Source organism: Lynx canadensis, chromosome B2 (assembly GCF_007474595.2).
Source record: "Lynx canadensis isolate LIC74 chromosome B2, mLynCan4.pri.v2, whole genome shotgun sequence".
Classification (NCBI taxonomy): Eukaryota; Metazoa; Chordata; class Mammalia; order Carnivora; family Felidae; genus Lynx; species Lynx canadensis.
In genome coordinates, this window is record NC_044307.1 from 10,109,635 (window position 1) to 10,135,175 (window position 25,541).

The window sequence follows — 25,541 nt, forward strand, 5'->3', positions numbered from 1 at the left end:
AATGCAGTAAGAAAACTGTAAACATAAAAGCAAAAAAAATACATAGGTTATATTTAAATAAAGACCAAAGTAAAGACCACTTGCCTACTTGCAAATCAATTCTAGGTAGCCCCTACATGGAACTAATAGCGGAGAGTGGTATGGAACCCAAGGACAGGAAAGCAGCAGGGCCCCCCAAACAGGTAAGGTCTGGGGTGTTAAATTTCTTCCAAACTCACGCCTGTTCTGCTTTTTCTGCCTTCTGCGTAATGGTTTCATCTCTATTTCTGCAGGCTGATATTGTCTCTCTCCGGCCCCACTTCACAGAATATGACCATTAAATCTCCTGATTTCAATGTTACATGTCCAGACCTTTGAAGAGAGATTTCTCTTTTTCACAGCATTTTACTCCCCCCCCCCCAATATCTTTCCTGGTCTTCTTTGTATTTCATCCACTGCCAGTTTATCATTCCATTTTCATAAGCCAGAAGAATTCATCCCAATCTTTGATAACATATATAGAGAGTCAGCCATTCTCTAAAATTCTCTCTTTTAAGGGTCATTCTATTTCAACTAGAAAAACAGAAAAAAATAAATGTTTGCTTGCCTTCTTCCCTCTCTCCCTCCTTCCTTCCTCTCCTCCTTCTTTCCCAAGGTTTTCAATTTGTTATCCGCTCTTGACTTTAACTTTAAAAAATGTACGCATTGAAATTTTATTTGGCTTACTACTTTTTCTATGCAGTTCATAGAACATGATTGGGGTCACTAAATATGATGAATTTGGGCAGATACTGCATCATACAAACTTGCAGCGGTGATGTAGTAGAAAAAAACATGATATAAGGAGACAGGACATCTATGATCAAGTCTGAGGCTTTAAGGGTGTAGCTTGTGCAAGTCTCTTAATTTCACAAAGCATCAATTTCCTTGTCTTCTAAAAGATGAGAAAATGCAGCTGGAGATCGTGAAAGTTCTTTTCAGTTTGGAAATACTTTGGCTTGAGGAAGACGGCACAGATCCATGATCAAGTCACAGCAGGCTGACCTGCACTTAGTTCTGACCCCAAAGCAGGAAATTACCAACGCTATTTACCCTCTTCTACATTTTTTAAAAATATAATGTATTGTCAAGTTAGCTAACATACAGTGTATACAGTGTGCTCTTGGTTTTGGGAGTAGATCCCAATGATTCATCACTTACATACGACACCCAGTGTTCATCCCAAGTGCCCTCCTCAATGCCCATCACTCATTTTCCCTTGTCTCCTCTCTGCCTCCCCAACAACCCTCAGTTTGTTCTCTGTATTTAAGAGTCTCTTATGGTTGGCCTCCCTCTCTGTTTGAAACTATTTTTCCCCTTCCTTTCCCCCATGGTCTTCTGTTAAGTTTCTCAAGTTCCACATATGAGTGAAAACTATGACATCTTTCTTTGACTGACTTATTTCACTTAGCATAATACCCTCCAGTTCCATCCACATTGTTGCAAATGGCAGGATTTTATTCTTTCTCATTGCCAAGGAGTATTCCATTGTATATATAAACCACATCTTCTTTATCCATCCATCAGTTGTGATGGACATTTGGGGTATTTCCATAATTTGGCTATTGTTGAAAGTGCTGCTATAAACATTGGGGTATATGTGCCCCTATGAATCAGCACTCCTGTATCCTTTGGATAAATTTCTAATAGTCCTATTGCTGGGTCTTAGGGCAATTCTATTTCTAAGTTTTTGAGGAACCTCCACTCTGTTTTCCAAAGTGGCTGCACCAGTTTGCATTCCCACCAACAGTGCAAGAGGATTAGCATTTCTCTACATCCTCGCCAACATCTGTTGTTTCCTGAGTTGTTAATTTTTGCCATTCTGACCGGTGTGGGGTGGTATCTCAATGCATTTTTTTTTAATTCTGTATTGCCTATTTCTGTGATAGTCTTTATTATTTCTCTTCTTCTGCAGGCTTTGGGGCTTCTTTGTTGCTTTGCTTCTAGTTCCTTTAGGGATGAGGTCAGATTCTTTATTTGGGATTTTTCTTGTTTCTTGAGATAGACCTGGATTGCAATGTATTTTCCTCTTAGGACTGTCTTTGCTGAATCCTAAAGGGTTTTGACTGTTGTGTTTTCATTTTAGTTTGCTTCCATATATTTTTAAATTTCTTCTTTAATTGTTTGGTTGACCCATTCATTCTTTAGTAGGATGTTCTTTAGCCTCCATGTATTTGGAGGCTTTCCAAATGTTTTCCTGTGGTTGATTTCAAGTTTCATAACATTGTGATCTGAAAATATGCATGGTATGGTCTCAATCCTTTTATATTTATTAAGGGCTGCTTCATGACCCTGTATGTGATCTGTCTTGGAGAATGTCCCATGTGCACTCGAGAAGAATGTGTATTCTGCTGCGTTTGGATGAAAAGTTCTGAATATATCTGTCAAGTCCATCTGGTCCAGTGTATTATTCAAGGTCATTGTTTCTTTCTTGGTTTTCTGCCTAGATGATCTGTATTAAAGTCCCCTGAAATTACCATATTTTTATCAATAACAGTGCTTATGTTTGTGATTAATTGATTTATATATTTGGGTTATTTCAAGTTGGGAGCATAAACATTTACAATTGTTAGCTCTTCTTGATGGATAGACCCTGTAATTATGATATAATGCCCTTCTTCATCTCTTGTTACAGTCTTTAGTTTAAAATCTAGTTTGTCTGATATAAGTATGGCTACTCCAACTTTCTTTTGACTTCCAGTAGCATGATAGATGATTCTCCATCCCCTAACTTTGAATCTGAATGTGTCTTCAGGTCTAAAATAGGTCTCTTGTAGATAGCACATAGATGGATCTTTTTTTTTTTAATCCATTCTGATACCCTATGTCTTTTGATTGGGGCATTTATTCCATTTACAGAGTTGTTATTGAAAGATATGGATTTAGTATCACCGTGTTATCTGTAGGTTTCATGCTTGCAGTGATGTCTCTGGTCCTTTGTATTCTTTGCAGAATTCTACTCACAGAGGCCCCTTAAGATCTCTTGCAGGGCTGGTTTAGTGGTCACAAACTCATTCAGTTTTTGTTTGCCTGGGAAAGCCTTTATCTCTCCTTCTATTTTGAATGATATCCTTGCTAGATAAAGGATTCTTGACTTCATATTTTCCCTATTCAGCACATTGAATATGTCCTGCCACTCCCTTCTGGCCTGCCAAATTTCAGTGGACGGGTCTGCTACTACCCTAATATGTCTACTTTGTAGGTTAAGGCTCATTTGTCTCCAGCTGTTTTCAGAATTCTCTCTTTATCTTTGTATTTTGCCAGTTTCACTATGGTATGCTATGGTGAAGACCTATTCCTCTTGAATCTGAAGGGAGTTCTCTGTGCCTCCTGGATTTGTCTGCTTCCTTCCCCAGATTAAGGAAGTTCTCCGCTATAATTCACGCAAGTAAACCTTCTGTCCCTTTCTCTTTCTCTTCTTCTGGAGCTCCTATGATACAGATATTATTATGTTTCATTGAATCACTTAGTTCTGTAATTGTCCCCTCACGGTCTAGTATTTTCTTTTTTTTTTTTTTTTTCTTGGCTTCATCATTTGCCATAATTTTATCTTCTATTTCACTTGTTCTCCCCTCCACTTACTCCATCCTTGCTGTCACTTCACTAGCTTATTTTGCACCTCATTTATAGCATTTCTTAATTTGTCATAACTATTTCTTAGTTCCTTGATCTCTGCCGCAATAGATTTTCTGCTGTCTTCTATGCTTTTTTTCAAGCACAGCTATTAATCTTACGACTATTATCCTAAATTCTTGATCAGGTGTATTGTTTATATCTATTTTGAGCAATTCTGTAGCTGTCATTTTTCTCCTGGAATTTCTTTAGAGAATTCTGTTTTCATCGTTTTGGCTAGTTTTGTCCTTTACGTGTTTTAATAGCTTGTCCCTGTCCTGCACCTGTGAGCACTACTATATTAAAAAAGGGTCATATACTGTTCAGGGCCTGGCCCTTCAGGAAGTGTTTTTTGGAGTGTTTTGTGTGCTCTACGTTGTTGTGACTCTAGTTGCTTTATCATCCTACCTGTAGTGGTGGTTTTGACCTTCCACCAAGTGTGCTTTGATTTGTTCATTGAAGTAATCCTGGAAAAAATTTAAAAAGGGGGGGGGGGTGGTGGTGGTGGAAAAGCCTTATCCTATACAAAGAGAGAAATGACAGAGCCAGGGGAAAACAAAAGAAAAAGAAAATTGACCATGCAGAGAATCAGAGAAACTATATATCTTAATCCAGAGAGAGAGAGGAAAATAAAAAGGAGATACAGAAGAGGTGTAAAAGAATAGATTAAAAATGTCTGCCTAAACAACCAACAACCAGAATAGAGAAGGGAAGAAGTAAGAAAATAGGAGGAGGAAAAGAAAGTGTGTGTGTGTGTGTGTGTGTGTGTGTGTATAAGAAATGAACAAGAATTGAATTGAATAAGAATTGAACAAGAATCAAATCGGAAAATGCAAAACCACTGGACTGATATCTGACGGTGCCTTGGTGCTGGTGGCTGCTCTGGTCTGGGGGAGGGGCTGTCTGGTTGGGTCAGTGTCAGTCTTGATCCAGTAGATATGAAGTTACCAGGTGTGGAGGGGCGTGGTTTGCTGTAGGCGGTCCTGCCTCCACTTTGGGCCCTTGTCCCTTCCTTGAAGCCCCACCTTGTTGGCATTGGGGAGAGTAATGGCGCCACCCCAGTCTCTCCTGCCCGGACCTGGTGTGCCAGACCACTCTGTTCAGGCTGTCTTCACAGTGCTGTGCGGGTGAGAGTGGGCAGCTTTGTCCCTCTCCACAGTCTGCTGCAGCTCCCAGGCACTCAGCTGGGATTCAAACCCGGATGTCTTAAAGGATCCTGCTCTGCAAGCCCCCCATTTCCAGGGTAGAGCTACTCTTCTCAGCCAGCGCCCTGCCAGGCTGGTGGCACCTGCACGGTCTTCTGTCCTTGGAGTGGCTATATGCCTTCTTCCCACAACACGAAAGGAGACTGCTCTCTCTGACTGCTTCTCCCAGCTTGTGCTACAGAGCCCATGGCTGTGGCTCCCCTCCTCCCCAGGCACGTGCACATGGCCGCAGGCCCAGTGGAGAGGTTTTTCTCTTGTGCAAATACAATCCTACACTTCCACAGCCTCTCTTTCTCTTCCTTTTGTTTCTCCACAGAAGGGGATCCCTCCCTCCATGCCCATGCCACCCATTTATCTCTCCCAATTCCCAATCACGCACCTATGGCCAGCCAAGTTATCCCGGTGGATTCCTGGAGATGTTTCTGTCACTCTGTAGCCTGGATTTCTGGAATTCCCAGTTTCATGGCCTCAATATTGCTGTGTTTGAGGGATGAGAGAACTTCGGGTCCTCCTACTTCTCTGTCATGTTGATTCCTCTCCCCTATATCCTTTTTTAATGTTTACTTATTTTTGAGAGACAGAGAAAGTGTATGTGTAAGTGGGGAGGGGCAGAGAGAGAGAGGGAGACACAGAATCTGAAGCAGGCTCGAGGCTCTGACCTGTCAGCACAGAGCCTGATGCGGGCCTTGAACTCACGGACCATGAGATCATGACCTGAGCTGAAGTTGGACGCTCGACTGAGCCACCCAGGTGCCCCTACCCTCTTCTAGAATATGAATAGCAAGATTGCATGAATTTGCTATTTCCCCAAGTTGTACTTCGGTGAAATATGGGTGTGGTCACCACTGTAGCTTGTATATGGGATGGTGGGTGTGAAATAGCTAAATGGTAAAATCTTAAAATGTTAAGCTTCTAGAACCAGAAAACGCCTGTGCAGAAGGTTCCTTCCCAGCCCAAGAATGAAGCTTATGATAAGAAAGAAGGAACACTGATAATTAGGAGACATTTTATTTCATTTGCAGCTACTTTAATGATTGCCAAGATTATTCTTGGTGCTCATTTCTACCTAGTAAACTTGTCATTTGTTTAACCAGAACACAGGACATTTTCAAAAGGTTGTTCAATATATTTGTGTGAGGTTGTGGCTCACCAGTGGAATCACCACTCTAAGGGCTTTCTTTCCTTCTCTCTGTTTAGCCTGTGTTCAAATGAAGAAGCTGTCCAGCTAAGCTTTGTGAGTGTATCTCTCTCTTCTTGTCACAGAAACATAATTTGATCAGCATTCAAAAGGAGGATCTTTCTCCCCCTCTCAAAATTGTGTGGGTTGAAAAATTCACCATGCTGTCAAGCTTCTCATGACTAATAAATGTTACCTGTATCAAGTCTTCTAATTATCTCCAAGATTTTGGATTTCAGAGCCAGCAATTTCATTCTTTCACCATCTGCCAAAGAGTGTTTTTGGCAGGGTTCAGTAGACAAATAGGCGATGTGGATGAAAACTTGACTAATTAAATACTAAACCTAAGTGGAAAAATGATACTGTGGAGTTTTGCTCATGCCACACGGAGACGGCATTTATCCTGCGAGGTTGTTGGCAAGGTACGTGCTGACCATCCCTTGCGCCCTGACCACGTCATCCACACCAGGGGAAATTAAAGAGGTCGACAGGAACACTTTCAATGGCAGTTCATGTTCACTTCCTTCGGAGAGTAGTTTATTATTTAAATGGCTTGCAATTTCAGGTTATTCGAAACGATAAATTAGCCAGGAAAGCTAAAAGCATAACTAAGTTTTAGAAACCATTTTATGTTTGCCCAGAAGATAATGTCTGCATTGCGACCTAGGGTGCTTTTAGGGATCCTTTTAAATTCTTCTCTATTCATCACACGAGGGATGTAGCGTATGGATCTTAAGACTTCCTGAATCATAGACGGCGCAAACTGCTCGTGAACAGCAAAGCTGAATACGTGCTCTTTCGCCTAAAAGAGACACAGAAGCAGTCCAAATCTTTCTATGCCACGAAGGTGCTACATACCACTGTGACGGAGAATTGATAGAACAGTGTGCCCTCTGCACTGTCCTGTATACTCCTGCTGGTACCTGGTCCCGGAGCTTCTGCAGTGATTTCTGCCTGGATTACGCCTCCAACTCCACCACTTACTATCAAGCCACGAGGAAATTATTTATTCTCTCCCGTGTGCCTCAGATTCTGCTTCTATAAGAAAGGATAATAATAGCACCCACTTCAGCAGATTGATGTGAGGATTACGTGAGTTAATATGAGAACGTGTGAGTCAGGGAGGGGCAGAGAGAGAATCCCAAACCGGCTCGCCCTGTCAGCACAGAGCCCAAGGTGGGGCTCGAACTCAGGAACTGTGAGATCATGACCGGAGCCCAAGTCAGACGCTTAATGGACTGAGCCCTAATCACCAGGAACCAGGAGACACATCTGCCATCATGTCACCATGCGTGGGTGTGCCTGGGGCAGGGAGCCAGGGGCCTTGGGAGGGGCTGGGACTGAAGGCCTGGCTGGCTCTAGGGGCTTCTGGGTCCTACAGGCCCCCTCCATCTGTGTGCCGGCTGCCTGGGTGGCCCTTTGTTCCTGGCCCTGAGGGCCTCCCTATCCAGCAGGTCTGAGCCCTGTGGTGGGGAAAGAGGATTCCTTGGGGTTCTGGGAGCTCGGGTGGGAGGCGTCCCAGTCCCAGGCGTGTTTAGCCATTGATATCTTGGGACCCCTGATGTGGGCCTAAGTGTTTGCCTGCAGCCTGTTGCTGCCTTAGGAAATAGGAGAGCACACCCAGGGAGGCAGGGGAGGAGAGAGGCCAGAAAAAAAAAAAAAAGATCAACTTCTTAAAAACTTACGTGAATGCAGAAAGGTAAACACTGCAACCTTTATAATAGTATAAATGTGGAGGCAGTTATAATGATCAAATATAAGAGATTAAGAGAAAGAAAAAGCAAATAATGATATAGCATACAGTATGTAGTTATAGAATATTAAATGAAGTATGTACAGATTTAAATAATGTACAAGTTATCATTTGGTAATATTAAACAACTGAAACATTATGTAAAATTTATGGAAATATGATTTCAGTTACATAATTCCATAAGCAAAGACAGAATGAAATAAAAAATGATGTTAATAGAGACGATCAGATTTATAGGTGTTTTTGTTGTTGTTCCTATGTTTGCTCCTGTCTACTCTAATAAATACAACACAAATAAAAAGGAATCTGTATTAGTTTTAAAGTAAGTTATTATCATGAATGAATTAGGGTAAGGTTGATACAGAAAGTCATTATACAATATGAGGACCAGAAGGAATCCTCAAGGTCACGTAATCCAACCTCTGTCCTTACTGAGGAGACACCAAAGCCCAGAAGGGTGATTTGTCCAGTGTGGGTGTGGGCACAGCTTTTAAGTTTCTGTTGTGGTCTAACTTGTTAACATGATGTGTTGGAAAGTGTTTGCTGTGATGCTTTCTTATGAATACAGGAGTAAGAACAATATGAAATGACCCTGTAGAAATTGCAAATTCTCTTCTTTGGCACTCTATGGTAAGATATAGCTATATCGCTGTAGGAAAAGACCACGATGGCCTGGGGTATGGCAAAGTATTGATATTTCAGAGAGATAGATTGTAATCTGGTTAAAGCAAACAGAAAGCACGTGTTTTTAGTAAGGTAACTACCCTGACTGAGCAACATTTCGGTGTTAGTGTGGGTGGTTAACACAGAGCAACCCTTAGCAGCTGACAGGAGAGTAGCAATTAAAGCTGGAGTTACAGACCAATTAGGGTCCTGAGAGGTGACGCTTCAGGCGAAAAAAAAAAAAAAAAACAGTAATATCCTGAATTTGAGTTTATAAACTTGCTCTAATAAGTGCATTATTGAGGTTTTTGTATGATTTTATTCAAGGACAACGTTGAGTAGGCATACCTCACGTAACTGGGTCTTACTATCACTGCCTTAATTCCTCCCCTACTCAGGTTTAGTTTATCTTGCTGTATACATTTTACTTTATAAGTCACCATAATTCATTTCTAGACTATCATGAGGTATAAACGAACTATTTGTCCCTGGTGTTACTGGGTTGCACTGGGACTCACTCCTGCCATTTTAGTTTTGGCTTCTTTTTCTTATGCTTTCTTCTTGTGCTGTTCCATATTTACCATTGGATAAATGGAATCTTTATCTCTCCTTGTCTTAAAGTTGTGCACACCATATTGTCCTGAAGGCTGCCTCTCATTTATTAAGACTCAAGTGCCCACTTATTTGTTAGCAATACTAAAGCTAGGCTGAATCTCTATATTACCCTGGATGAGGCAACTCATCACGTTCCCACTTTATACTGGTTCTCTGAATACCACCTCCAGCCTCCAGCCAAGTTTGTATTTTCTAGTGTTTCAATATCAGATATGAGGATGGATCTAATTTTTATAAATACATATTATTTGGGCAAAATCATAAACCTTAGTCAGTTCGTCCTTCTTCCTTTTCTCTCATCTCATTATTTCTTCCTCCGTTTCTTTTCCTTTTTCCTGAAGGACAACGTGTATGAATTCTTTCAAAGACAATCTTCTTGTAACTACTTGAGACTCAGTGTGCCTGAGAGTATTTTTAACCCTTTTTTGCAAATTCAGCTTCATATGAAATCATTTGTTAAAATTTCATTTCTTCAGCATTCTCAAAATAATTTTTTTTTATCTTCCCATTGTGAAGATACCCAATGTCCACCCAATTTTTACTGCTTTGGGAAAGATCTGATTTTTCTCTTTAGAAGCTTCTATAATTTTTCTTTGTCTTTAATTTCACTGAAATGCATCTGGAGTTCTTATATGCCCCTTTAGTGAATCTGAGCCAGATTAATCTGAAATATTACAACATCATTTACTATTTGCAACATTCCCATAATATGCTCAAACCTTTCCTCCTCTCTGTTTTTTTCTGGAACTTCTATTGAGTAGATATTGAATGCGTTCTGTTTTCTTCCACGTTTGTTACCATTTCCTTCATCATTTGTTCCTTCCGGATGCCCCCCCTGGGAATGTTCTTGGAGCTAATCTCCTGCTCACCAGGTAGTTCATTAGCCTATCCATGGAGATCATTTCACTAATATATCTCTTATACCAAATATGTCTAGTTAATTTTTCTTTTCAGCTGCTTGTTTCTACTTCATATTTTCTTTTTTTTTTTTTTAATTTTTTTTTAATTTTTTTTTCAACGCTTATTTATTTTTGGGACAGAGAGAGACAGAGCATGAACGGGGGAGGGGCAGAGAGAGAGGGAGACACAGAATCGGAAACAGGCTCCAGGCTCTGAGCCATCAGCCCAGAGCCCGACGCGGGGCTCGAACTCCCGGACCGCGAGATCGTGACCTGGCTGAAGTCGGACGCTTAACTGACTGCGCCACCCAGGCGCCCCTCTACTTCATATTTTCAATCTCTTCTTCTACCCATGAATATTTTAAATTCTTGGGTTTTTTTTTTTTTTTTTTTTTTGCCTTCCATTAGATCTACCTCCTTTTGTATAGCTTCATAAACTTATCATTTTACTTTCATATTCCCTTAAGTCTTGATTTCTGCAGAAATCCATGTTTTTCATTCTTTTCAATATCACCTACATTGACTAGTAACATCTACTTTAAGGGAATTGAAAACATAGGCCTTGGTCTGTACTCACTCCAGTGAGGTTGGAGGCAGAAGCGCCTTATGACAGAGCTTCTATTGTTACAACACTTCCCTCTTCAGCTCCCCAGGCACCTCTCGACCGTAGAGAAAAGCACCCGGTGCTTCTGACCCAAGCTATGTTTTAATTGAAGCGTAGCTACCTTCTGACAATATGTCTGCATCAGGCAGTGGGGAGAAAATGGTTTAGACTTGCCGACATTACTGTTGGCTGCCCAGTGGACTGAAGCAGCAAACAATGAGAAAAGGGCCTTCCTGGAAAACGAACCCTAGCTCAGGCCATGAATGTGCTGCCTGAAGTTCTCCTACAGGCAGCTGTTTCCCACCTATGGGACTCATTCACTTCTACTCTCAAGGTATTCACTCAAAAGTTTTGTTAGTTGCTGTGGCATCTCTAAATTTGAGTTGAAGGGAGGAAGGCAGAAAACCTGGACTTGCCATTTGCTTATAAATATACACTATATCATTTGCATGTAAACTATAAGTATGTTGACATTTCTTAGCCAGATTGGGAATCTTCAGTTTGATTTCAGAGATACACAGAGATTTTTAACTAAACAAAAACCATTATGAACATGATTAGAAATTAACATAGTAGTAAAATTTTTAAACAAATTCTTAGTTTAAAAGATTAACTGGGTGCACAATATAGATTTATAGAACCCCCCAAATATAATAATAATAATAATAATATGGAACACATATTAAAATTGCATTCTAGGGGCGCCTGGGTGGTGCAGTCGGTTAAGCGTCCGACTTCAGCCAGGTCACGATCTCGCGGTCCGTGAGTTCGAGCCCCGTGTCGGGCTCTGGGCTGACGGCTCAGAGCCTGGAGCCTGTTTCCGATTCTGTGTCTCCCTCTCTCTCTGCCCCTCCCCCGTTCATGCTCTGTCTCTCTCTGTCCCAAAAATAAATAAACGTTGAAAAAAAAAATTTAAAAAAATAAATAAATAAATAAAATTGCATTCTACAGAGAGACAATGCTTCATCTTTTTAGGCACTTACGGCACAGTTTACCTATGAAGTTCCTGAGTAAACCAATATAATTTTTGGAAGGTACAATTTTAACCCATCATATTCTCCTATAGAATTGTGGCAAAAAAAGACTATTCTGGAACAACATTGATGAGAGGTTAAACAGCCACCACCAACAGCACAAATGTCTAGCTTCTTAAAAATTAAAACTGATCTACTAAACACCACTGAGTTCAAATTATCAATTAAAATATTGGTTATATACCAAGGTTGCCCAGAGTGTAGGAAAATGGGCATGAATATACACTATTGTTATATGAATTGATACAGCCTTTTGTGGAGTGCAGTGTGAAAGTACTTATCAAAATTAAACATGTACATACCCCTTGACCTAGGAAACCCACTCCCTGGAATCTATTATAGAGAAATATTTGTTCATGCAGGCAACGATTTGAGCACAAGAATTGTCACAGCCTGTTTAATGTAACGTATGTTCATGTGACTAAAAGACATTTGAAAGGATAAAGAGGTCTTAAGAGTTGGTACCTTGAGTAGATGGGTTGAGGTAAGGAAGACAAAATAATTTATTTACTTTTAGTTATATATTTCTGTACCACTTGAAATTTTATAATTATTAAAAAGCAATGAGATAATGAATAATAGTATTTTCAATTTTAGAATATTTAGGAAATAATCATAATATGATTTAAAAATACCATGATGATGTGTGGCCAAAGATCTAGTTACACACCAATTAAGACCCTTGAATGCCAACATTATACTAGAAAGAATGAAAAATGCAAACAAAATATTCAATAATAGAAATTGAATATGCACAAACAAAGCAACTCTAAGAAAAAGAAGAAGAAAAAAATTACTAAAAACAAAAGTTAGCAATTAATGATTTAACAAATATACCCACGTTCTGGTTCTTTGGAAAATTTGATAAAATGGAAAACACTTTGAGAACTCCAAAGAAAATACTCAAGATTAGGAATTTAAAAAACCAGATATAACTAAAGAGAGAAAAACATAAGGTAATATTTTTATACCTTTAAGCTACTTTATTTACACATTTTGTTGAAATCAATGGCTTTCTAGGAAAAAAAAATAAATTCACAAAATTCATCCATTTTTCCTATGAAAAAACAAAATAAACCAAAACCCAAGACCTACTAAACATTCTAGGACCTGATGATATTATAGAAAAGATCTTACAAAATTTGAAGGACTAGGTAGTTCATAAAGTAAATGAAACATAAAACAAATGGGGTGCCTGGGTGGCTCAGTAGGTTAAGCATCCACCTCTGGTTTCCAATTGAGTCATGGGTTCATGGGTTCAAGCCCTGAGTCGGGTCCTGAGCTTACAGAATGGAGGCTGTTCAGCATTCTCTCTCTTTCCCTCTTTCTCTGCACCTTCCCCACTTGAGCTCGTGCACTCTCTCACTCCCAAAATAAATAAACTTTAAAAAAAGAAGCATAAAACAAATAGAAAGCCTTAAAATCATTTTATGATTATTATAGACTGCACAAAACCTGTTTTGCAAATGTATATTTGAAAACTTTGGAAGAAATATTTCAGGTCAAATTCAAGTATTCCTATGTCCAAGGATGATATATTCTGAGAATATCATTAAGATTTAATATTATATGTCTTAAAAAAATAAAGCATGTCAACAGGCTAAAATATACTTTCTAGATAGAGGCAAACACTTGCCCTCATGGAAAAAAAAAAAAAAAAGCCAACAACACAGAAACAAAACAAGTCATTTGTTGCAATACTACATCAGTTCCCAATAAAAATCCTCAGTACACTAGAAAGAAAATGGTACTTTCTTAATATTATAATGAGTATTTCAACCAACAGCTGCATCATCCCTCAGAGGAACACTAGATCCCCTGTAAAGAATACATTACAGTAATGAATAATAGAATCATACCCTCTCTGGCAGCTGGTGAATTCCTACTCAAGAATTACTTCCTTCTTCCTTCTGCTAATAGAACCTCCCTATGATTCAGTCACCAAGTGCTCATGTACTTAATAGGATGCTGGGTCCCTCTCCAGCCCCAGAGGCTGAACTTTAACAAACCTGAGCCAAATCCTGGCAGTATTTTGTTTCCCTGGGTAAAGACTGCCCTAGAAAAGAGGAAACGATAAAATTCTGAAAATGAAATGTGAGATGTCTCTTGGGGGGCTTCTGGGGAAATGGGCAAAATTGATGCATGAAAGTCACTGTATCTGGTTTTAGTGTCAGAATGTGAAACCTGATACTGATGCATCCTTCTTGCCACCTTGGGGAGCCAACTTCCTGAAGAGGGCAGAGAGGAAAGATGGAAAGAATCTAGACTTTAAAAAAATTTTTTTAATGTTTATTTTTGAGAGAGAGAGACAGAGACAGAGCATAAGTGGGGAGGGGCAGAGAGAGAGAGAGAGAGAGACAGAATCCAAAGCAGGCTCCAGGCTCTGAGCTGTCAGCACAGAGCTCAATGTGGGGCTGGAACTCATGAGCCGTGAGATCATGACCTGAGTCAAAGTCGGAAGCTTAACCAATTGAGCCACCCAGGCAGCCAAAGAATCTGGTCTTTTTAATGATGTTGCAGAGATATAGTAATCAGCCCTGGAAGAATGCTATTTTAGGGTTCTTTGAAGTGAAATAATTAATCTTGCATTGTTTAAGCTGCTTTTATTTGGTATTTCTATTAACTAGAGCCATTAATATACCATGTTTACCAAAATTATGAATAGTGTTTTGGAATTAGGAAAAATTCAATAAAACTGGTAAAACAGACAAACAAAACTGAGATTTTGACAGAAAAAAATTTAACTTAGAAAAGGAAGGAAACCATGATTATTATTTGCAGATGGTATTCCTGCATCCTTGGAAAACTCTGGGGAAGACTAGTGATGTCGGGTGAGTGTCCCTGAGGCTGCCCTTTTAGGAGGTCGACACATTCGCTCATCGGATGCTACTTTTGTAAGGAGACTTTTGTCTAAGAACCAGACCATTCTCCAACACAGCGAAAGTCTTTAGTTTTAGATGTAAACCTGAATCTTGATGTTAATAGAATCCTTTGAATTAAGAAGCCAGTGCTACGTTTGGAAGGTAAGAGTACAATGGAATCACAGCTCAGCGAATTTTCACGAAGTGAAAAACTGCGACCACAATACAGAACAAGAAACAGAATATTGCCGGCATCTCAGAAACCAGCATAATAACTTATTTCTCTCCCCACTGCTGATGAGGTTTTGGGTTAGAGGGAGTTTTTTTTTTTTAATTTTTAATTTTGAAATAATTTTGGACTTATTACAAAGAGTCCCCATGTGCCTTTCACCCAGTCTCCCGTAATGGTAACATCTTACATTAACCGTAGTACAGTTGTCAAAATGACATTAACGTTAGTACTATACTCTTAGCTAATTAGATTCTATTCACATTTTACCAGGGTTTTTTTGGTTAATGCTCTTTTTTTCTGTCCAAAATCCAATCCAGAATTTCTCACTGCATTTTGTCCTCCTGCCTCCTTAGGCTCCTTCAATTTGTGACCGTTCCTCAGTCTTCCCTTGCCTTTTATGACGTTGACATCTGTGATGCGTCCTCGGGTATTTTGTAGAATGTCCGTCAATTTCAGTTGATGTGATGTTTTCTCATGCTTCAGTTGAGGCTATGCATTTTGGGGAAGAATGCCACAGAGGTGATCTGCCTTCTCAGTGCATGAAGTCAGAAAGTACACGAAGTTACTATGTCTTATCACTGGTGATGTTGACCTCGATGAGTCAGTTGAGGTGGTGTTTGCCTTCGCTGTAAAGTTGTTGCTTCCCTATTATAATTAATAAGTACCTTGTGTGGAGATACTTTGAGACTATGCAAATACCCTGGTTTTCCTTAAATATTCACTCACTATTTTTAGCATTCATCAGATGATAATGCCTACAGCAACTATCACTGTGGTGCTCTAATGGTGATTTTCCATTTTTTCATTTCTTGTACATGTATTAATTGGAATGTTTCTGTATATAGTTTATATCAATATGGGCCCATGGATATTTATTTTATTCTTTAACTTACAGGGCAACGTAGTGTTACTGGTCAAATAGTTCCACATTTGGTCACGGGGAGTCCTTTCAGATTTACTTCTGTGTCAACCATGCCACCATTTTGTCTTTTCTTTGTTTTTCTTTTTCAAAGCATTTTCTTACTTCTTGGTACCACGTAATGCTCCAGGCTTAACTTGTACTTTGTTCCGTCCCTGGAACTGATCACTTATCAGAGGAGCCTTGGTTTCTTTTATTGGATACTGGTATTTAGAAATCAGTGTCTGGGCACTGGCAGTGCTTGTTGCTACTGGAGTGGCAGTGTTTCTATGCCTTCCTATCAGTCAGCAGTAGGAAATACACCGTGTATGTTACGTCATGTATATTCACGCGTCTATATTTATTTGTATCTATCATTTGCCTAATCATAAATTTATCCCCATACTTCTGATTCAGTCCAGCATCACAAAGTTTATTCAAGCATCCCTCTTTGTTCATTTGTAATAGACAAAGCTTTGCTAAGTGTGTGACAAATTTACCAACTATTGTACAATGTTTGCCTTTAGTCTTCCCCACTTTTAATTGAATCGTCTCTTCATTGAGTTAAGATTCTCTTGTCAGGTGTATGATTTGCAAATATTGTCTCCCATTCTGTGGACAGCCTTTTCATTAAATTGATGGCATCGCTTACTGCACAGAAGCTTTTAATTTTGATGAATTTCATTTTTATCTGTTCTTTCCATTGTCACTTACGCTTTGTGTGTTGCACCGAAGGTTTTTGTCTAATCCAAAGTCACGAGTATTACGTCTCTGTTTTATTTTAAGAGTTTTATAGTTTTTGTTCTTGCATTTAGATCTACAATTTACTTTGTGTTAATGTTTGTGTATAGTAAAAGAAAAGCATCCAACTTCGTTCTTCAACATGTAAATATCTAGTTGTCCCTGCACCATTTATTAAAGAGACTGCTCTTTCCCTCGTTTAATGGTCTTGACAACCTTATTAAAAATCAATTCACCATAAATGTAAGGATTTATTTCTGGACTTGTGATTCTGTTCAATTTATCAATATGTTTATCCTTATGAAAGTGCCACACTATCCTTTTTTAAAAATATGTAGAGCTTTACCTTTTTTTTTAGTTTACTTATTTTTTAAGAGAAAAAGAACATACACATGTGCAAGGAGGGGGGGGCAGAGAGAGAGAGAGAGAGAGAGAGAATACCAAGTAGGCTCTGCACTGTCAGCACAGAGTCCAACATGGGGCTCAAATTCATTAACTGTGAGATCTGAGATCATGACCTGAGCCAAAAATCAAGAGTCCGTAGCTTGGGGGCGCCTGGGTGGCACAGTCGGTTAAGCGTCCGACTTCAGCCAGGTCACGATCTCGCGGTTCGTGAGTTCGAGCCCCGCGTCGGGCTCTGGGCTGATGGCTCGGAGCCTGGAGCCTGTTTCCGATTCTGTGTCTCCCTCTCTCTCTGCCCCTCCCCCGTTCATGCTCTGTCTCTCTCTGTCCCAAAAAAAATAAATAAAAAACGTTGAAAAAAAAAAAAAAGAGTCCGTAGCTTAAACGACTAAGGCACCCAGGTGCCCCACACAATATCTTGATAAATATAGTTTGTTGTAAGTTTGGAAGTTGGGTTGAATGAGTACTTTAACTTTCTTCTTCTGTCTCATTTTTAAAATATACATATATCCTGCATTTCAATATGAGTTTTAAGATCAGCTTATTAATTTTTTTCTGAAAAGCCATTATCAACATTCCCCACCAGAGTGATACATTTGTCACAATCAATAAACCCACACTGACACATCATATTTGCCTCAAGTCCATAGTTTAAATTCTGGTCCACTTTGGTTTTGTACATTCTTTCGGTTTGGACAAATGTAGAATGACATGTATTCACCATTCTCGTATCATACAGAATATTTTCACTGACCTAAAAATCTATGTTCTGCCTGTTTATGCCTCCCTACTTTGCAACTTCTGATAACCACTAATATTTTTGCTATCTTCATAGTTTTGCATTTTCCAGAATGTCATAATGTTGGAATCGTACAACATGTAGCCTTTTCAGATTGGCTTCTTTCACTTAGTAATATGCGTTTAGGATTCCTCCATGTTTTTTCATGGCTTGATAGCTCATTTCTTTTAGCACTGAGTAATATTCCATATTTATCTATTCACCTACTGAAGGACATCTTAATTGCTTCTAGGTTTGGTCAAATATGAACAAAACTGCTATAAACATCCATGTCCAGATTTTTGTGTGGACATGTTTTCAACTCCTTTAGATAAATACAAAGGAGGGTGATTGCTGGATCTCATGGTAAGAGTATGTTTAGTTTTATAAGAAACTGCCAAACCGTCTCTCAAAGTGTCTGCACCATTTTGCATGCCCACAAGCAATGAATGAGAGTTTCCATTGTTCCACGTGCTTGTCAGCATCTGAGGTTGGTGTTCCAGATTTTGGCCATTCTAATAGATATATAGTGGTATTTCATTGCTGTTTTAATCTTCATTTTCCTGATGACATATGAGGTGGAGCATCTTTTCAAATGCTTCTTTGGCCTCTGTATATTCTCCTTGGTGAGGTAATAGTTCTAACCTTTTGCCCATTTTGGAATTGGGTTCTTTTGTTTTCTTACTATAGATTTTAATTAAGAGTTCTTTGTATATTTTATGGAACAGTCCCTAATCAGACATGTATTTTGCAAAAATTGTCTCCAGACTTTTCATTCGCTTAACAGTGGCCTTAATAGAGCAGAAAGTTTTAATCTTAATAAAGTCGAATTTATTATTATTTTTTACTTTCATGGATCATGCTTTTAGCATCGTATGTAAAATATCATCACTAAACCCAAAATCACCTAAAATTTCTCCTATATTATCTTCTAGGAGTTTTAGAGTTTTGCATTTTAGATTCAGGTCTGTGATCTATTTTGAGTTACTTTTTGTGAGGGATATAAGCTCTGTGTCTTGATTCTTTTTTTTTTTTTTTTCGCATACGGATGTTCTGTTGTCCCAGCACCATTTGTTGAAAACACTTTCTTCGTTGTGCTGCCTTTGCTATTTTGCCAAAGATCAGTTGATTGTATTTATGTGGGTGCTACTTCTAAGCTCTCCATTCTGTTCATCAAATATTTTTTTTTTCTATTCTTTCACCAATACCACACCACCTTGATTACTGTAGCTTCATGGTGAGGCTTGAAGTCAAATAGTGCCAATTCTCCAACTTTGTTCTTTTTCTTCAATATTGTGTTGGCTATTCTCGGTCTTTTGTCTCTGCATATAAACTTTAGAATCAGTTTTGTCTGTTTCTTTGTTTTGTTGTCCACAAGATAACTTGTAGGGATTTTGATTGTTATTATATTGAATATATAGTTGAAGTTGGAAGAACTGACATCTTAACAGTTAGAGTCCTGTAACCATGAACATGGATTATCTCCCCATTTATTTATTTTTTGATTTCTTTCATCATGGTTTTATTGTTTTCCTCATATATACCTTGTACATATTTTGATAGATTTATACCTACGCTTTCATTTTAGAGGGTGCTAATGTAAATGCTATAGCATTTTCAGTTTCAAATTCCATTTGTTCATTATTGTTATATAGGAAAGCAATTGGTTTTATTATATTAATTTTGTATCTTACAACCTTTCTATAATGGCTTATTAGTTCCAGTTTCCCTGTTGATTTTTTTGGATTTTCTACATAGAAGATCATGTCATCTGTGAACAAGACAGTTTTAGTTCTTCTTTCCCAATCTGTATAGCTTTCATTTCCCTGTCTTGTCTTATTACATTAGCTAGAAATTCTGTTACAATGTTAAAAAGGAGTAGTGAGAAAGGTTTAATGAATTTTTACTTCATTTTTATACTATATAGCCCCAGAATTTCATTTTTTTATAATTTCTATTTCGTTATTGATGTTTTGAAACATTATCAAACTTTCCTTTGTTTCCTTTATTTCTTTATTCTTGGTCTTCATTTGGTTTTTAAATGTATGATGACTTATGTAAGATGACTTAGCTATTTTTAAGTCTTTATGTACTAAATATGACATGTAAGCCATCTCAGAGGAGTTTCTTTTGCCTGTTTTTTTCCTCTATCAGCTACTGCTTCCTATATGTGTGTATGCCTTCTAAATTTTGTTGAAAAATTATATATTGATGCAACTCTGGACTCTGATTTCATTTACCCCTTCCTGAGGTCTGTAATCTTTGTTATTGTTTGCTTCTTTATTTATTTATCGACTTGGTTAGATATTTCAGTGAAATGTATTTTCCCCACAGTGTGCAATCCTTTGATGTTGCACCTCAGAAGCCTCAGCTTCGAGCATGTACACCGTCACCCTGACCAGACCACCTGAAACTCCCAGTGATGACAATGGCTTTAGCTGATCTCATTTAACAAGTCTTTGTTCTCCCTGCTAACCTTCTAGCTGGCCTGCCTAGCTTGATAGCATGCCCAATGGTAAGCCTCCACTAATTGCTCTGCTGTTTTCTACAGTGCCCTGGGGGTACAAATTGTTCCATAGTCTGATCCAGTTAAAATAGAACCCTTTGCTGAATTAGCCTTTCAAGCAAATAACTGAGGCTTGTTCTGACCATAAGAGGGCTCTTTTAGCCTCTCCCTATTCTTTAAAACTTCTAACTGGTCTACCACTTTGCTTGTTGGTATCATGGAGCTACAAGTTTCCTCTTAATTGCTCATAACCAAAATGTCGACTCTTTTTGACAGTGTCCATAGACTTTAAGTTGCCCAAACTGTGTTTTAAATAAAGTCAGTTCTTTTTGTTTTTAAGAAACATTTCTTTTTTTTAATGTTTGTTTATTTATCTTTGAGAGAGAATGAGAGGGGGAGAGAGGGAGCCCATGCACACAAGTAGGGGAGAGGCAGAGAGAGAAAGTGCTAGAGTACCTCAAGCAGGCTCTACATTGGCAGAGCTTGAACTCATGTGGGACTTGAACTCATGAACCATGAGATCATGACCTGAGCAGAAATCAAGAGTCTGATGCTCAGTCGGTTGACTGAGCCACCCAGGTGCCCCTAAATAAAGTCAGTTCTGCTGGGGAGAGCTATGAAGCTCTCTTTTCTTGGCCTGCCTCTACAATGTGCCACTGCTCCATAGCTGAGGTTGAAGACAGTGATCTCTCTCAGAGTGACATCACTACTCTACAAATTAGGTTTGGGTGGGGGTGGTAGCCACTAGCCTTGGCTTGTCTCTCCTGGCATGGAACTTTCACCATTAAAACAATGTGGGGTAAAGGGTGACTGGGGCCAATAAATCTCAGCTTGCTTCACCTGGAATAGGGCTTCTTCCATACAAGTTGGGGCTGGGGGGAAGAATCGAAACCCAGGCATCTTAGCTGCCTGGACTACAACTCCTGCAACACAGAATTGGGGGAGGTGAATAAAAACTTCTGGTAACCTGCTTCTCCCGGTGGAAACTGTATCCTTAAAGTAGGAGCTTGGAGGAGGAGTGCCATCCTTTTGACTGCATGACTGGTCATGGGCAGTGACTGGTCATGGGCAGGGAGCAGGTACGGATCAAATGCCATACTCTCCCTTTCCTTACCAAAATTTACATTTGGTAACTTTTCTTAAATAAACGTTTCTCCATTTGCTGTATCTTAGATGATTTCCAGAAACTTATATAGCAACTTTTTGTAATTTTCACCAATTATGATTCATTATCATAGAGAAGATCCCTGGAACTCCTCATGCTGCCATCCCAAGAGCCTCCTTTTTTTATTCTTTTATCTGTAAAAGACTAAATGGAATTTATAGTATTTTTCCCTTATATATTTTATATAATACTCCCCTGAAGCCATCTGCTCTTAGAGCTTTCTTGTTGAAAGGCTTTAAGTAGGAGATAATCCTTTCACTAGATCTAGAACTCTTCAAGTTATCTAGTTTGTGAGTAAATTTTAGTATTTTTTTACCTTTTAAGTAGTTGGTCAATTTCATTCACGTTGTCAAATTCATGAACACTGAGTTGATCATAACATTCTCTTTCTATCCTTTTGATGTCTGTGGGATTGTAGTGATGTCCTACTTTTCACTTCTAACATTAAAACTTTATAATTTCTTTTCTTTTTTCTTGGTCATTTTGGATAGAAATTTATAAATTTTACTACTTTTTTTCTCAAAGGAAACACCTTTAGGTTTCATTTATTGTCATAGTTGTTCTGCTTTCAGTTTCATTGATATCTACACTTACTTTTTATTATTTCTTCCTTTTGTTTATGTTTAGTTCAACTTACTTTTCTTTCTTTAGATTTTTTAATGTGGAAGCTTATATTATCTCACTTCTCTCACTGATGTGAGATCTTTCTCTTTAAAACGTAAACATCTAATGCTATAATTCCCCCCCATGTACTATATTAGCAGCATTACATAACTTTTGATATATTGTATTTTTAGAGTGTGTGTTTTTTTTTTTTTTTTTGGTCAGTTCAAAATATTTAAAAATTTCTCCTGAGACTTCCTCTTTAACTCATAGGTTATTTTGAAGTGTTTTTAAATCAAATATTTGGAATTTCCTCATTATTTCTTTTCTATTAATTTTTAGTTTAATTCTTTCAGGGTCTGAGAATATGGTGTATGTTTTCCATTAATTTCCATTTTTAAGCTTTTAAATAATTGATTAAGTCTATCCTGTTATGTTCCATGTGTGTTTTGTTTTATTGTTATTCTTGTTGTTGTTGTTAAATGCTAGTTAGGTCATTATACTTGATAATGTTTTCAGGTCTTCTGTATCCTTACTGATGTTTTGTCTGGTTCTTCTCTCCTTTACCGAAAGAGGAATGTTTAAGTCTCTAATCATAATTATTAATTTGCTAATTTCTCTTTTCAGTTCCATAGGTTGTTTCTTGATGTATTTTGAAACTCTGCTGTTAGGTGGATAATATTAACATTTTTATGTCTCCCTGGAAAAAACACTCACCCCTTTTTCATTACTTAATATTCTTCTTTACCCCTGATAACACTCCTTGATCTGCTATTTTGATATTAATGCAACTGCTTGGTCTATCTTTTGATTAGTGTTTGTCTAGCATATCTTTTTCCATCTTTATACTTTTGTTTTCTACTTTTATTGTTGAGATAGAGTCGACATGAAGTGTTATAATGTTTTCGGGTGTATAAATAGTGATTGAACAATTCTACTGGGCTCAGTGCTCACCGTGATAAATGCCATCACCATCTGCCACCACAGAATGCTCATGCACTGCTGGTGGCAACATAAATCGGTGTGTCCATCCTTATACTTTTAACACATGTATAACTACATTTACTGCGGCTGTCCTGTGGGCAATATACAGGTGGTTCTTGTTCTATCTAGCCTGACAATTTGTCTTTCTTCCCTGGTATGTTTGCACTGTTCTCATTTTAAGTGATGCTGATTAACATTGTTGGTTTAATATATACTAACTTTCCAGCTGTTTTCTATTTTGCTTTGTTTATTTTTCTCTTTTTCTGCCTCTTCTTGTATTCTTTTTATAATTTCACTTTATCTCCTTTATTGATAAAGAAGATTTAGTTGTGGTTCTAGGGTCTATAATATACGTGTTTTATAACATTCGTCTTGAGTTCATCAATGTCTACATTTAAATAAGATTATGTGTCATGTAGGAAACTTATAACAGTATATTCTTAACTCCTCCTTTTCCTCCATCATGCTATTGTTGTCATATGTTGTGCTTTTCTATAAGCTACGCATGCGGTACATAATCCTACTGCCTTTGCTTTACATAATCAGCTGTTTTTTAGAGTAATTAAAATAAGAAAATGATTTCATGTTACTTCTATTCTAGCACTATTCCTTTTTTTGTGTAGGTCTAAATTTCTGTTGTCATATTTCTTTGGCCCAGAAAACTTCTTCCATCAAACTCCCAGTTTATTACTTTTTTAATCTGAAAAAAATGTCTTAGTTTTCTTTAACTTTTAAGCATATTTTTGGCTGAGTAGAAAATTTTCGATTGACAGGATTTTTTTTTTTGTTCTTTAAGAAGTTTAGAGACGTCACACCATTGTTTTCTAGTTTGATTGCTTCTAATGAAAAGTCTGCCTTGATTATTATCTTCATTCTTGTGTAAGTAATGTGTCTTTTTCTCTGACCTCCTTCAAGGTTTTCTTTACATTTTATTTTTATCAGTTTGAATATGATATTCTCAGGTGTGATGTGGTGTGTATGCGGTGAATGTGTATTTGTGTATGTTTGGTGTTTTTCCTGCTTGGTGTTGCCTGAACTTCTCCTATCTGATAAATGGTGTCTGTCATTATTTAAAAAAAATTATTCACCTTTATTTCTTTCATTTTTTCCCTCACTACTCAGTCTCTTCTCCTTCTGGGATTCTACTTATATATATAATAGACCATTCACTATTGCCTCGCAGCTCTGGGATAATCTCTTCTACTGGATATTCCTCCTCTCGTTCTTCTCTTCCAAGTTTCAATTTGTGTAATATCTGTGGATCTATCTTCAAGTTCACTGAATTTCTCCGTGTGTTTTGGGCTGAGTTATGCCCCAAATGTATACATTGAAGTCCTATCCCACAATAGCTCAGACTATGACTAATTAATAGAGTCTGTTTTGGTAAACTTTTTAAAGAAATCATTAAGTTGAAATGAAGTCGTTAGGCTGAGTCCTAATCTAATATTATTGGTGTTATTCCTGGTGGAGGTGATTAGGACACAGACGTACACAGAGGGAAGATCATGTGAAGATACAGGGAGAACATGACCATCTACAAGCCAAGGAGAGAGGTGTCAGAGGCCTATCAACTCCTCAATTTTAGTCTTCTAGATTACCAGATTGAGGAGGACATACTTGTGTTATTTAACCTGCCAAATCTGTGATACTTTGTAATGGCAGCCCTAGCAAACTAATACACTTTGGTCCCCAAGTCTACTGAGGAACCTGTCAAGGACGGTCTTTATCTCCGTTATTATTCTTCATTTCTTTTTTTTTTTTTTAATTTTTTTTTCAACGTTTATTTATTTTTTGGACAGAGAGAGACAGAGCATGAATGGGGGAGGGGCAGAGAGAGAGGGAGACACAGAATCGGAAACAGGCTCCAGGCTCTGAGCCATCAGCCCAGAGCCCGACGCGGGGCTCGAACTCACGGACCGCGAGATCGTGACCTGGCTGAAGTCGGACACTTAACCGACTGCGCCACCCAGGCGCCCCTTATTCTTCATTTCTAACACTTCCATTTGATACTTTTTTATAGTTTGCTTCTCTCTGATGAAATTACCCAACTGATATTGCATGTTGTCTCTATTTTTAATTAGAGCCTTTACATATTAATCATAGTTATTTGAAATTTCTTGCTAGATGGTTCTAGCATCTATGCCGTATCTGAATATGATTTTAAGGATTGCTTTGTTTCTTGGTGCTTTTTTTTTTTTCTTTGCTAATGCTTTGCAATTTTGATGAAGACAAGATATTTTGTGTTACTACAGTAAAGACTGAGATAGACAATGTTTATGTCTAGCAATGGGCACACCTTTCTGCTGGGACTTTATTGTCGGGTTAGAATTAATCTAATTAGGAATTGAACTGGGTTTGAGATTTGTTGTTGCTATGGTTTCCCTCTCTGTGCTACATATTTTTCTAGTGGGTGGGACTGTTTAATCAGAAGACTTTTTATTTTACAGAACCTTCCCAAACTCTCAGCTTTTGGTCTCTTCATGTGCTACCTCAAAGAGGGTCTATGACTTGCAGGTGGCTTCTTAGCAAGAGCTGGTTACTGTGGTGTGGTGGCTTGGGATATAATCTACTGTCTTGACTGAGCTTCTACCTGAGGGCTAGTCTAAAACCTAGGTCTTATGTTTGCAGCTCTATCCACATGCCTTCTATCTCCCATTATGTCATTCTGGGTCCAATATGTATCCCTGCCCCTCTACCAGGCGCAGAGGTGATTTTTTTCATCTCCTTCCCTTATTTGTAATGGACAACAGTGATTTTTGCCCTTCTCTTCTGAACATTAAGGCTTCTGTTC